At 42.2% G+C, this 14,337-nt stretch overlaps 1 non-coding gene across 1 annotated transcript; it reads right to left on the bottom strand.

Annotated features, from left to right (window-relative positions):
• Positions 1-1,125: 1,125 nt before the first annotated feature.
• Positions 1,126-1,227, bottom strand: LOC117693904 (U6 spliceosomal RNA). The gene has a single exon (XR_004604494.1). It is a non-coding gene; the product is annotated as a U6 spliceosomal RNA (small nuclear RNA).
• Between the last annotated feature and the right edge of the window lie 13,110 nt (positions 1,228-14,337).

The raw sequence follows: 14,337 nt of genomic DNA, 5'->3' as shown, positions 1-14,337 counted from the left end.
CATCCCACTTGCATGCTTCAGGCTTTCCTTCCACCAGCGTAGAGATGCCTGTTGGGGTGCTTGCAAAGAGAAAAGCCTTCCAAATGCCAACTTTGAATATCAGAACTTGGACACTAATCATTCTTGTTCCGGTGTGATGGCCGGGTGGGTGAGAGGAATAGCTTTATTAGAAGGAGGTGACACAGGTGGGGATGGTCAGAGTATGTGAATCAGTCAGAATCATGGTTTGAAATGCTAGCCAAAGTCGTTTCTGTGTAAGGTGCACCTTTAATTTTTCATTTTTTTGTTTTCCCTCTTTAACTTTACCCCATAATGTTCAATCCAGAAAAAAATCAATGAAATGTAATGTAGGAAATTAAGAGTGGTTTGGACATTTCCCTGAGCCCAAGGCGAGAACCACCTTTGAACAACACAGTTTGTTCACAACGTTTTAGAATATTCTCAAACTGAGTTTTCTTACACTAAGTTTGAAAGTTTGGAGTCAAAACAGGACATTAAAAGAAGGGTATCGTGTGAAACAGAAGTCTGCCTTTCTCTTCATGTAAGAATGTTAACTCACGGGACCCATGAAATCAAACCTCAGTACATTTAATTCCTAAAGCCTTTACTCCAAATACTATCAAACTGAAGCTAGGACTCATATAATTATTGGAGGATAGAAGAATTCAGTCTACAGTGGGTGGGTTCTGGAGTGTTCTAGTCATTGTGAAAGCCCTCTTCTTTCCCTGGGAAGAACCTGCAAGGCCCTCACTCCTGTCATCCTCCTAGCTTGGGAATAAAAGACAGCAGTGGCTGGGAACCCTCAGCAGCATCTGAGAGCACGTTTGTGAGATCTGGCTGGTCCTGCGGTGATGAGACATCAATGATTCCTCTACAGGAAGGGCTCAGGAAAGGCTCAGGGTCAAATGGGAAGGCTCAGTGTAGCAGGCCCTAACAACGAAGGGTGGTGCTCACATTCTGGCACATTCTTATCTTGACATTTACAGGCTGTGAGCAAGATAATGTTTTGTTTTTCCTTTTGAAATAGGGTATCAAGGCCACAAGAGCATTGATTTCACTAGGTAATCAAGGAAGACCTGAACTTGCCTCCCAAGTACTAGGAATATAGGCATGGACCACCATACTCAGGACGTGCCACACTTTGTGAACTTGCATTTCATCCTTGCCCAGGGACCATGCTAATCTCTGTAATTTTCCGATTTTAGGAGATTGGTATCCAATGGAGCAGAAGCCATACTTTTATGGTAGAAAACGGCAATTACTGTAGACTAAATTTATCTCTGTCTCATTTGAAACAACATATATTTAAACACCTTGTGCTATTTAAGATTTTTACTTTTCCATTTTTAAAAAGTATGGTTGGCATAACTCTGGGGGCACACATGACTTGTAATTTGGCTGGTTCTGGTTATAGTATTTCACATCATTTGGCCATCTGTGATGTCTCCAAGCCTCTTTGGCTTTGTGTTTCTTTTCTGTCAAGCACAGGGGTATGTCTGGTCTCAGCTGGCATCGAGGCAGTTTGCAAGTGTAATTGTGAATAGTTCCTGAACTGGTCATTTCAACTCTACCAAATTTTTAAAATTTTTACTTTTAATTTTTTTTTTTCAGGTTAGGGCAGCATGCACATACATGTAACTCTGGTCCTTGGAAGTTGGAAGCAGGAGGATCATGGGCTCAAAGTTGTCATCAGCTACCTTGAGTTCTTGAGGTAGCCTAGACTACATAAGACTTTGTCTCTAAAACCCAAAACAGGGGCTGGAGACATAGTTTAGTGGTTAAAAGTATATTCTGTTTCTTCAGAGGAACCAAGTTCAGTTTCCAACACCTCCATTTGGTGGCTCACAACTGCCTGTAATTCTAGGTCCATGGAATCTGACTTCCTCTTCCGGCTCCGTGGGCACCTGGACTCAGCTATGCTCAGATACATATAATTTTTAAAAATAAAAATCATTTTTCAGAAGACCCAAAACAAATAAATGAATGGCATGGGAAAGGGGATAGCCAAATAGGATAGCTCATGAAATAAAGGAAATTCATTTTTTACGCACCCCTGAACCACAGAGTGAACTTAAGTCTTTCTCAGTGAGTATCTAGCACTGTTTTGTAAAGCACGTAAGTACCAATGAACACTAGCATAAACCAGTGATTTCTCTATAAACATGATGACTTTAATATAAATTTATATATTTATTTTAATGTAGTGACTCTTTTGAAAGCGTAGAGAATAATGTTAAAAGCACCATCACTCTATGAGTCAGACTTTTTCCTGTGGCTACCATCATAAGGGTTTATTTCACATTGTTATGGATGCCTACTTAAACACCTTTTGATAACTGAAGTTTGGAGTTTTCTATTGCATCTGGATTAACCCTTGGGCCATGCACATGGCCTTAGAAATAAAAATGTGCTTTCAAAACATTTCAGTGCTTGAAGAACATTCTACCATGTGAGTAAATGACGATTTATTAAACCTCGTCCTTATTAAAATGTCTCTCCTGTTCCTCAACCAGAGGACATGTTCATTGTCCTGATTCTCATTGTGATTAATGAGCTGTAATAAACCCTTCTCACTTGGACCATCAAACATGCCATATTCTGTATTTTGAGTATTTAGAATATTAAATCTCAAAAAGATATCACCTTCACATGTTTTACATTATTATTTTCTAAATGCTTCCCAAAATTACTGCCTAAATTTTAACTTTGGAAAACTTATTTTTTATTGTTTGAGATAGGCCCAAATGGACTTAGAAGTTTTTAAGTAGATGAAGCTAGCTGTTATGGTTTGTATATATGCTCTGCCCAGGGAGTGGCACCATTAGAAGGTGTGTCCCTACTGGAGTAGGTGTGTCACTGTGGGTATGGGCTTTAAGACCCTCATCCTGGAATTAAGTATTTTGCAAGCAGTCTTCAGATGAAAATGTAGAACTCTCAGCTCCTCCTGCACCATGCCTGCCTGGATGCTGCCATGCTCTTTACTTGATGATAATGGACTGAACCTCTGAACTTGTAAACCAGCCTCAATTAAATGTTGCTCTTATAAGAGTTGCTTTGGTCTTGGTGTCTGTTCATAGCAGTGAAACCCTAACTAAGACACTGGCCCTGAACTCTTGACTGTGCTGCTTCTACTTCGAAATGCTGGGATTATAGGTTTTTGTGCCACCATGACCATTCTGATTAGAACTCTTACAAGCAATTTATGAGAAAATCCTTACATATCTATGGGTGGTTGACATGTTTCTTTAGAAACATTGCTTAGTATTTTATTTTCATAATCATCTATTCGTTTATTATTTCATTGTTTAAAAGTTTTACACAATGTGTATGTGTGTGCAAGTGTGAGCCCCAGTTCACGGTTATGCAGAGTCCATAGTAGGAAAGCAAGTATCTAATTCTTGCTTTCTGCCTTATTCCCTTGGGTCAGAGTCTTAACAATTTTTTTTTTTTAAGTTTTATGTACTTATTTTAGGTATATGAGTGCTCTATCTGCATTACACCTGCATGCCAGAAGAGGGCATCAGACCCCATTACAGATGGTTGTGACCCAGCAAGTGGTTTCTGGACTTGAACTCAGGACCTCTTTGCCTCAAGTGCTCTTAACCACTGAGCCATCTCTCTAGCTCCTTCCCTGAGACAGAGTCTCATGAAGTTCAATGTTTGGCCAGACTGGCAGGCCAGTGACCTATGGGAATACATTTGTGTTACCTTTCAATACTAGCAGTTTTACATGGATGCTGGAGATTTGAACACAGGTCCTCATGCTCGTGCAGTAAGTGCTCTTACTCATGGAACAATCTCCCCAGCCCTCACTAATTAATTAAGTCAACAGAAAAGGGAGTGTTTTCTCAGTGCCAGGAGCTCTTACATATGGGGTTTAACCATATGGATAGCCCCTGCTTTCCAGAAACAGCAGAGTAATCCAGAATGTACAGAAATGTAGCCAACATCCAATGGCACAACCTGGTGTGTAAAAACTGGGTTTCTTCTAGATTCAACATAGAGCCATATAGAAGTTGAGACAGAGAGATGGTAACATGGTCTTGTCTACAGATTTAAAAGCTCTTTGTCATTGATGGATGGTAAGTGGAAGGGGCCAGGCCAAGATGTGTATCAGTTGGCCTCAATTGATCCTTCTGGTCCAGAAAATTGATAATAGCTGACCAGAGGAGGTCCAGGTGCAAATACTGAGAGGTAGATTCCACACGATTATTTGCAACCATTTGAAAATATATAACTGTGGTTTTGTAGTCTCTTGTCATTTTATTGGAAATACATTCTAAATATTGTTATTTATCCTCTGTATTTGAGCACAATATTTGATATATCAAGATGTACTTTTCAGTAGGTCTGATGGTGCGAGTCTGTATTCCCAGAACTCACCAGACAAAGGCAGGATGATCCTTGTAACTTCAAGGCCAGCCTGGATTACACAGCAAGTCTGAGGCCAGGTAGGCTTGCTGTGTAGGGTCTTAGGTGAGACCCTAAGACCAAAACAAAAACAAATTAACTCTTCTCTCTTTTCTCTGTACCAAGTCTTTTCTTGCTTGATAATTTTCTCTTGTGGTATGGGATGCCTGAGGACATGTTTGAGGAGGGGATGAAGCCCTGGGTAAATTGTGTATTGTTGACATAAGCAAAGCCATGTCAAACATCCCAATGTTTCAGACCCACAGGAGTGGCAAAGCCTTCCCTGGGAGAGGCTCAGCGAAGTATCAAAGCATACCTCTGCTCCAGACATGAATGTCTGAGAACAACTGCCAGTGTGTGCTGAAAGTATCAGGCACAGCTTCCTCCTCCAGGATGACTGCAGCCTGAGATTGCTTCCCTGCAGAGACCTCCTATCAAGATTAGCAAAACTTGCCTCCATATTCCACTGTAAACAATAAGCTTATCCCGGATTTAGATACATAAAAGAACTAAGCTGAGGATCCGGGCGCAGTCAGTGCCCATCATCAGAGAAAGCATGTCCCATCTGATTCCAAGTGTACACCACACCTGTCTGTGTGTCTGACCTTTCTTCATTCCCCTGTGGCCCCAGTTAGGTCACTCTCTGAAGCCACACACAGCACAACACTCTGAAATATTCTGTTGTTGTTGTTGTTAATGGCATTAAAATTTCAATAGTTTCTGTCCAATTGTTTCCCAAGGCCCAGATATGTTAGAAATATGTATGTGCTCACACATTCAACAATGGTGTGTCTTTACAACTCTGATGAAAGATTCATAAACGCCAGTGTGATCACCGGCTAATCCATAGAAACAGCCACCTGGGCTACTATAACATCCCCCACAAGCCTTGTGCAAATGTCTGGTGCTCAGGTGGTGGAGTTGGGAGGTTGATGTAAGAGGTGAGGCTCTGAGGAAGAATATTAGATCATTGAGGCTGTGCCCTTAGAAAACACTGTAGGTCTCTGGTCTCTTGGTCTTTTTGCATTGCTTACTGGCTGGAAAACAGTGTGTTCATTCTCACTGACACCATCCTTACTAGAGGCTCAAAGCAATGCAGCTGACTTCAGTCATAAACCCTGTCGGGAATCTTGTCATGGAAACAACAAAGCTGATTAAATGTTGTTGGGGTACATCTCATACTAACCCTAAAAGGAATGGAAGAGGGGCCCTACTTTTCATCTTCAGCCCAGTTTTGAGGACTTCCAACTGTCACACAAAAAGTTTGGTATGTGGTTTCATTTTGCTGGGGATATAGAGGACCAGAAGCTAAGGGGATATAGAGGACCAGAAGCTAATCTAAGCTGTTCCCCTATGAAGGCAGAGTTATAGAGACATAGGTAGACAAGGCAGACAAGAGTGGGCTCCTTAAACAGTTGCTTCTTATTCCTATGAGACTCTTGTGGTAAGGTTATTTCTCTGCCACCAGTGAATGAGCCACTTCAAGCCAGAGTAGATTATATTAAAGGCAGGTTTAGTAGGAAGCTGCTCTCCCATGAGTTTACTGGCCCCAAGGATCAAGGCCAGGGAAGTCACCATGGTGGCAAGGGGAGAGAAAGAGAGATGGGGCATGATGCAGAAAGAGGAGAAAGAGAGAGAGAGAGAGAGAGAGAGAGAGAGAGAGAGAGAGAGAGAGAGCAAAATGTCTGGATTATATAAGGAGGAGCCTCTGGAAGAAGGGCAGCCCAGCCCCTGGCCTAGAAAGTTCAGGGTATGCCAGGTAGAGACTGAGGGATGCTGGGAGAAGTTGGAGGCCTGGTCTGCTTTGGAATGTAAAGTATGCACCCCAGTTTCTTGTCCCAAGGTTTAAAACCAAACAACTTGGAATAAAGGTGACAGGAAAGAGCTGGGGCAGGCATTTAACTAGAAGCACTTTTGCTTTTTCTGTGGATTGGTCTTCTGTCATTCCTGGATGTTCAACTATTTTTCTGTTCCACAGAAGAAGCTCAGTGATCCCCTAGACCAGTGGCTCTCAACCTTCGTAATGCTGTGACCCTTTAACACAGTTCCTCATGTTGTAGTGATCCCCCAACCATAAAATTATTTTTGTTGCTACTTCATAATTGTAATTTTGCCAGTTATGAATTGTGATGTAAATATTCTTGGAGGTAGAAGTTTGCTAAAAGTGTTGCTACCCATAGGTAGAGACCCACTGCCCTAGACAGATGTTAAGTGATTAGTTTCTGGAGCTAGCTTAGCTGAAATGACCTCAGGAAGCACAGGACTGTGTCAGGAAAGTGATATGTAGGCATTGGTTCTTCTTGCTCAGCCCTCTCCCCCCCCTTCCCCCCCCCCCAGAACAGGAGAGGTGGGGAGTAAGTCCTACTGGTGCTGCTTAAAGGCATCTACTATGTTGACCAACCATCCAGGTTTTCCCAGGACTGCAAGTCTTATCATGGATCACCTCACCCCTACTACCCAATCTAGGACAAGGTGTGAGATTTTCCCACCCTACATTCTGCCTGAAAGTCGCATACTATCAGAAGTTTAGCCAAGGAGAAGCTATGTCTGAAGAGGTATGTGGTGGGTGAGGCCTTTGAATGGACTCCTTGTGTCCACCTCCCTGAAAATTCCTGCATGATAAAGAGCCCCCATAAGCATTTGTCCCCAGCTAGACATTTGTTTTCCTGAAATTCCTCATCTACTTTCATGACTCCATGTGATGAGGAGACTTTACTATCAAGAAATGGATGGATAAGTCATGGGACCGCTCATGACAAATAATGAGACAAGTTAACATTGCATGACCAGTGCCAATGTCACAGTTACAATGTCACGCTTGAGGGATAGGATCTCATCCGATTCCTCCCTGGTAGCCATTTTTCACAGGCTATTGGTAGAGTTCTGTTTTAATCTCTTTGATGTGCATTGCAGCTCTGTTTAGGGCTATCTTGCATGCTTTATCGGTCCCTATAGGCAGAGACTTCAGTGACTCAAGTTTTATAGCAAGACGCCCTTTAGAAAGATTTTAAATATTCTCAACACTTAGTCCATGAGGATTTTAATTGTGATTATATTGCAATATATTAATCTGGGGAGGCCTGGCATTTTAAAGCCTTTCTAGAATGACTGAGTTTATGGGATGACTTTGCTATTTGTAACCCATGTGATCATGGGCAAGCTGTGTAACCTGAGGGTTCCTCATTTATAAAACAAGATTAATAATAATACTTCATCCGGAGCATTGTTGCAAGGACTATGGTGAGCTGGTCGGTGCAAAACACACAGACGTGTCTAGGAGTGTCAGCTTAGTCAGGCTAGAGCCACACTTCCTACACATAACCCCCTCCTTCATCATTCTGGTTGCGTCAACCATAAGAGAACTGTGTACGTGACTTTTAAGAAGGAAAAAATGAAGCAGGAGCCAGGTCCACAGTTTTTCTAGTTCAAGCAGGATCTTTTCCCCCATATTTTCAGAGCTGGGGCCAAGCCCAGGGGGTTACATATTCATTACTTTTCTATTGCTGTGACAAAACACCATGGCCAAAACCAATTTTACGGAAGAAAGAGTTTATTTTGGCTCATGGTTCTAGGGCAAGAGTCTAGTAGGAAAGTGTTGCAGCAAGCAGCAGGCGTGGTCGCTGGAGCAGGAAACTGAAGGAAGCACAATGGGGAGCATCAAGTAGGGAAAGAAGACTGGGAATCAGGCAGGGCATATACTTTCGAAGTCCACCTGCAGTGATCTACGAGCTCTAGCAAGGCTGCACCTCCTAAATCTCCCCAAATTGTGTCAGTGACCCGAGGTCCAATGTTCAAATACTCAAGCCAATGGGGAAACATTTGTCATTTAAACCTTACTCCTCATACCAATTTATGTTCTCCTAGCTTGCTGTCTTTTGTGTGTTAAAGGCCAAGGTCAAAAACTTGGAGAAAGATAATTCACTTGGCTTTATATGTCCTATTAGAGTCCATCATTGAGGGAAGCCAAAGTAGGGACTCGGGCAGAGACCTGGAGGCAGGAACTGAAGCAAAGGCCATGGGGAATGCTGCTTACCTGATTACTCAAAATAGTTCACTTATTTTGCTTCTGTATATAATTTAGGACCACCTGCCCAGGACTGGCACCCCTTCCACAGTTGGCTAGGTTCTCTCTCTCTCTCTCTCTCTCTCTCTCTCTCTCTCTCTCTCCTCTCTCTCTCTCTCTCTCTCTCTCTCTCTCGCTCTCTCTCTCTCTCTCTCTCTCTGTCACACACACACACACACACACACACACACACACACACACACACACACACACACCCCAAACATTAATCAAGGAAATGCCCCCACTGACTTGCTTATAGGCCAGTCTTATGAAGGCCTTTTCTCAATTGAGGCTCTTTCTTCCCAGAGGATTTCGGCTTGTTTCAAGTTGAAAAAAAACTAACCAGATCAGGGTGGGTTCCCCAGGAAGAGAAGGGGCTTAACATGGGGGTCATTCATATCCTTGAAGTTGGAGATGAAAACTTCTTGGTTCCTGTGGCCTCTCCACCAGGACCATTTCGTTTGCAGAAATGAAAGGCATCACCCTAGCTTATCACCCGAGTGTCTCCTGTCTTACGGGCCACTCAGTGGCTTCGCTTCACTGATTAGAGCCCGGACTTTCTTCAGTCTTTTCCTTACAGCTCTCAGGTGTTGTGTTTTGAATTATGTATGTTCACACATTTCTTGATTTCTTTCTGGTTGATATGAGGCAAAAGGTCTTTTGGCTTCCTTACCTATCACATTTTCCAATAAATAAACTTATATAAATTATTGAGGTTTTCGTATCTTTCATATCGAGTTCATATTCAAGCCATTTTCTTACTGGTTCTATAACTGTTGGTGAGCCCTGAACCCACCACTAAGGAGAAAGTACTGGGATTATGACAGGGCATCCCACTCTCTCTCAGGCTTCGCTCAGCCCACCCATCACCTTCTCTTTTGCTCCCCTCCCCTTAGCCCCTCCTTTCTGCTCTGGCAGAGGTTGTGTGTCTCTCCCTTCTTGGTTCCTCTGCAAAAGCCTGAGCTTTTCTCAGCTGTTGTCGCTTAGAATTTGGCACTTGTCAAACTCTTGGCACTTCTGAAAATTACAAAGAAAACCCAGAAATACCTTTCTGGGCTCCTAGCCTCACTCTTGTCCTTGAGCTCGCTTACCCAGTTCAGTCCACAAAATAAAGTTCTTAGTTTCTTTCCAGCTGGTGATAATCAGATCAAATTGCAGACCTGAAATGTAAATGAGCCAGAATCTGAATGAACTTGCCCCTGGTGAAATTTCAGCCCCACAGAAAATTGGGTCTGGCTTCACTCTGAAAACTGTAGCGGTGTGAGCCAACAGAAGCTCAGAAAGTGAGAGAGAGGTCTGAGATTAAACAAGCATATCATAAACACTTAGAGAAAAGAGCCATTTCTCGAGTGGTTATTAAAAATTCATTTTTTAATGACCAGAACATAACATCATTGCTTACATAAAAGGTCCATTCTTCTTCCACAGTGCTTAGCTGAATCACTGGTATTTAACAAACAAAGTACAAATCATACTTTAAAAGGCTATAAGTGAAAAAAAAACTTAAAAATGAATAAATAGTTTTGTTGAATGAAAACACTGTTTCCTGGAGATCGGATGGAACCCAATGCTTTTCATGTCATGGAGACTCAGACTTATTCATGGCCAGTGTCTGTTCTATGCTCTCTAGACTGAGGTATCTCTTATAGTTTTGTATCTTTTAAATCTCCAAACAAACAATAGTTTTTATATATGAAAACTAAGTAAACGTCTAGTGTCAGTGTCTACAAATGACACGTTCTCAGAGTGTATGCAGCCAGTGGAATGTGCTCACCCCCTGCACAGACCTTGTGTAGCAGTATCAGTTGGGTACTTAGTTGCTGCGGAGTCTTAACACCCACTCTCAGGAGAGAGTGCTGGTGTCCAGCTACAGTGGGAATATCTCAACCTTGGTGTAACAGGATAACAAGGGCAAGGGGCAGAACAAAGAAGAGGAGGCAGGGGAAATGGAAAATTGACAGAACAGGTTTTCTGGGTTTTAAAGATACCACATTTGATTACAAACGTGAATGGATGAAGCCCAGAATGGCACCAATTGTAAAACACACCTGGGTTCCCAGGGTAAAGGGACTCTAAGGGGACTTGATTCGTATATGTCTTCTTAAAGCAGTTCACCATGAAATGCACCAGCTTCTTTTAAATTTACTTACTCATTAATTGATTGACTAATTAATTAATTTGAAGCCTGTGAATTTTCTGACAAACTCTCAGTGGTATTCTGAGGAGGTATATGTTTAGTATGTTATAGGTCCTAGACCTAGTTTGTTTAGATTCTAGAATATTCTGAAAGGGGGCAGAGGGTTCACCATGAAGGACCCTTTGCTCTAAGAATTCCTTGTTTATATATATGTATATGTATGCATGTATGTAAATATATATGTGTATGTATTACTAATTCTTTGACAGATATATATATATATTATATCTCAATCCTATCCACTACCAACTCCCATTCTCCCCTGACACATCTTCTCACATGGTCCTTCTCCTACCTTCATGTCTTTTCCATTTTAAATTCCCTGGGAGTTCTTGGTTTAATCTTGTTGAACATTTCCTGACTCACCTCTGACCCCAAGGACTGCCTGCCTACCTGGCTCTAGGTATCCCAGCTTGGATTCTGGCTAGGAGTCAGAAAAATCTGGTATTTCTGGAAGCTGTGGGTGGGGTAGGCTCAGGAGTTCTTTGGTCTGAGGAGATCCATGAAGGAAACAGAGGCAGACAAACAGGCTTGGGCCCCACCTATGGGAGAGAAAGCCCTGAGTACAGCAGGCAGGTACTTCCAGACCTAGGTCCTATAAAGGGAGTCAGGCCACTAATATAAACCTGAAAAAGAAATTGCCTCCCAACACTGTGAACCATGGGACACTTGCCTGTCTGAGTCACAAATATTAAGACCCGATAAGCATTTTCCATCTTGATTATCCAAAAGTTAAAAAATATAACTATCACTTTCAAATATACTGATTATGTATCCAATGTTTATCTGATTTAGTACTGAAAGAACCAGTCAGATGAGGCCAGTTTAAAAAAAAAAAAAAACCAAACCAAAGAGCTGGGTAAGTTGTCAGTTTTCCATGCCTGTGTTGTGTTGTGTTGTGTTGTGTTGTGTTTCCTCTGAGACTGCAACATTCCATTCTGTCTGAAGTCCCTTAAGTAGGCAGGTAACAACTCAAAATAGTTTCAGGAAGTCCCTAAAAACTAACCAGATTCACTAGACACCTCCATGCCAGAGTAAGCAATAAAAGCTGAGACTCCTCAGGCGACTCAAGCTGCAATGAAGACTCTCAAAGCTGCAAAGAAAACTTGGAGACCAGATCAGGAAGAGGTTAGAGCCTATACCAGTGGTTTTCAACATGTGGTGAGCCCTTTGGAGTCGAATAACCCTTTCACAGGGGTCATACATCAGATAGCCTGCATGTTAGATATTTATATTATGACTTATAACAGTAGAAAAATTGCAGTTATAAGGTAGCAACAAAATAATTATATGGTTGGGGGGTCACCACAACATGAGGAACCATATTAAAGGGTCACAGCATTAGGAAGGTTGAGAACCACTATCTATGTGGTAACTGACCATTATCTGTCCAATTTTTCAATTTCAAGCAATTTTCATTTTCCTGAAAAACTAATGTATTAGTTGACACTCACTATTCCAGACAGTTATGTTATATAAATGCATAAAATTAAAAATATTTAGTTGACCGATGTTAACTTTTTCTTGTGATTCTCCCGCTGCCTCTCCTGCACCTCCATCAGATTTCTGAGTCAGACAGACAGGAGCGTGTTCTCTGAGAGGCTCCACACAGCAGCTGACTCAGACAGATACAGACACCCACAGCCAAACAGTGTAGAGGGCTTGGGGACTCTTATGGAAGAATAGGAGGAATAATAGTTTTGAGGACCCGAAGGGGATAGGAACTCCACAGGAAGACCAGCAGAGTCACCTAACTGGACCCTTGGGGCTCTCAGAGTCTGAACCACCAGCCAAAGAACACGGGCTGTACCTAGGACTCCATGTTCACACATAGCAGATGTGTAGTTTGGTCTTCATGTGGGTCCTAAATAACTGAAATGAGGGCTGTCCCAAAAGCTGTTGCCTGAACTTCGGATATGTCCTAATAGCTGGGCTGCCCCTGGCTCCAGTGGGAGAAGAAGCATCTAGCCTTGCAGGCAGGCAGAGACTTGAAGTGCCAAAGTGGGGGGTGGAGGGATGACCAGGTTTCCCTCACTCACCCAGAGGAGAAGGGGAAGGGGAAGGATTGTGGGGGAGGGGACCAGGAAGGGGCAGTGAGCAAGATATAAAGTGAATAGGTAAAAAAAAAAATTAAATTAAATTATTATTATTATTTTACAGAAGATAGAAATAGGTTTTTACATACTTCTGGTTAATGTTTTGTCATCTGATCAATATATAGCCTTGTCTTATGTGTGTTTTCATTTAAACACACCATACTTAGCTTGTCCTGTTGATCTACTGACATTGAACTTATGGCCAACAACACTAGAACTCAAGGCTGAATAAAGCTTTTTAAACAAATATGGAGATTGTCATAAAGCACAGCAGAGCATTAGGAACACGAGCTAGCTCTCCAAATCCACTCTGAGGAGTCATTCTGAGCAATTAAACAAACAGAAGAAAAACCACAAAATATGAAAACACGATGCTAAGTAGACTACAGAAAGACACTTGCTCATAGTCTGAGGATAGGGACAGGCCAAGGAGCAAAGACGGGGATCTCCTCGTTTTGTGGGAGGTCTGCAAACAACCAAGAGGGGCCGTGTGTGCTGACCCTGGAATTACATATGTTCACGAGTGGACGTGACTGTGAGCTACGTCCTCGAGCGATAGCTAGTGAATGATGAAGGTGGAGGTGTTCGTTCAGTATCTCTCAACCTTCCTCATGCTGAGACCCTTTAATACAGTTCCTTATGCTCTGGTGACCCCCACTCCCAAACATAAAATGAGTTTCACTGCTACTTCATAACTGTAATTGTGCTACTGCTGTGAATCCTAATGTAAAAATCTGTGTTTTCCAATGATCTCAGGCAACCCCTGTGAAAGGGTCTTTTGATCCCCAAAGGGTCAGCACCCCCAGGATGGAAAACCACTGATACAGATAATAAAACTTTCATACTAGCCAGAAGCCATTTGCTGCTTATCAGTCCTCTACAGGTTAAGATCTAAGATCTAATTAATGGAAAGCCCAAGTCACAGTCTCCTGAGTATCAGACCGGTCTTGATTAGGTTTGGTAGATACCGATTTAGCATTCACCTTCTCAACCTCGGTAATTTACATGAGGTCAACTGGGTTTGGAGGGCATTGTCTGATGCTCTGTAGCATTCTCAATCTCACCTCACTTGATATAAGTGACATCTCCTGTCCTGACTGTAACAACTAAATGTGTCCTCAGATACTGTGGAAGACCCCTGGGGGAAGAGAATCACCCTATTGGCTGGCCTTTTTCCATAGGTTATGGTCTTAGTTCATTTTGCCCACTGTAACAAACAGCTATCTTGGCTAGTTTGTAAACAGTAGAAATGTCTTCCCCACAGTTTTTGAGTTTAGGAAGTCTAAGATTGATGTCTCAACAGGTTAGTTTTCTAGTAAGGGCTTGCTTCCTGGCTTATAGATAGTACCTGGTAGTTGTGTCCTCATGTGACGTAAGGGCAAAGCAGCTTTCTGTGTGTAAAGGAGTTTCATCATCATAATTTTATCATTTACTACCAGCACACTGAAGCCCAAATCTTCAGATTACAACACTTGGAAAAAAGATAAAAGTATCTGTTGACCTACTTTGCAACTGACCCTTTAAAGCTTGTATCATAATGTGCGGTTAAATGCATATAATATATACACACA

The sequence above is a fragment of the Arvicanthis niloticus genome, chromosome 21 (genome assembly GCF_011762505.2).
Source record: "Arvicanthis niloticus isolate mArvNil1 chromosome 21, mArvNil1.pat.X, whole genome shotgun sequence".
NCBI lineage: Eukaryota > Metazoa > Chordata > Mammalia > Rodentia > Muridae > Arvicanthis > Arvicanthis niloticus.
The sequence above is the reverse complement of the archived record's forward strand: the minus strand, read 5'-3'. Positions and strand labels throughout refer to the sequence as shown.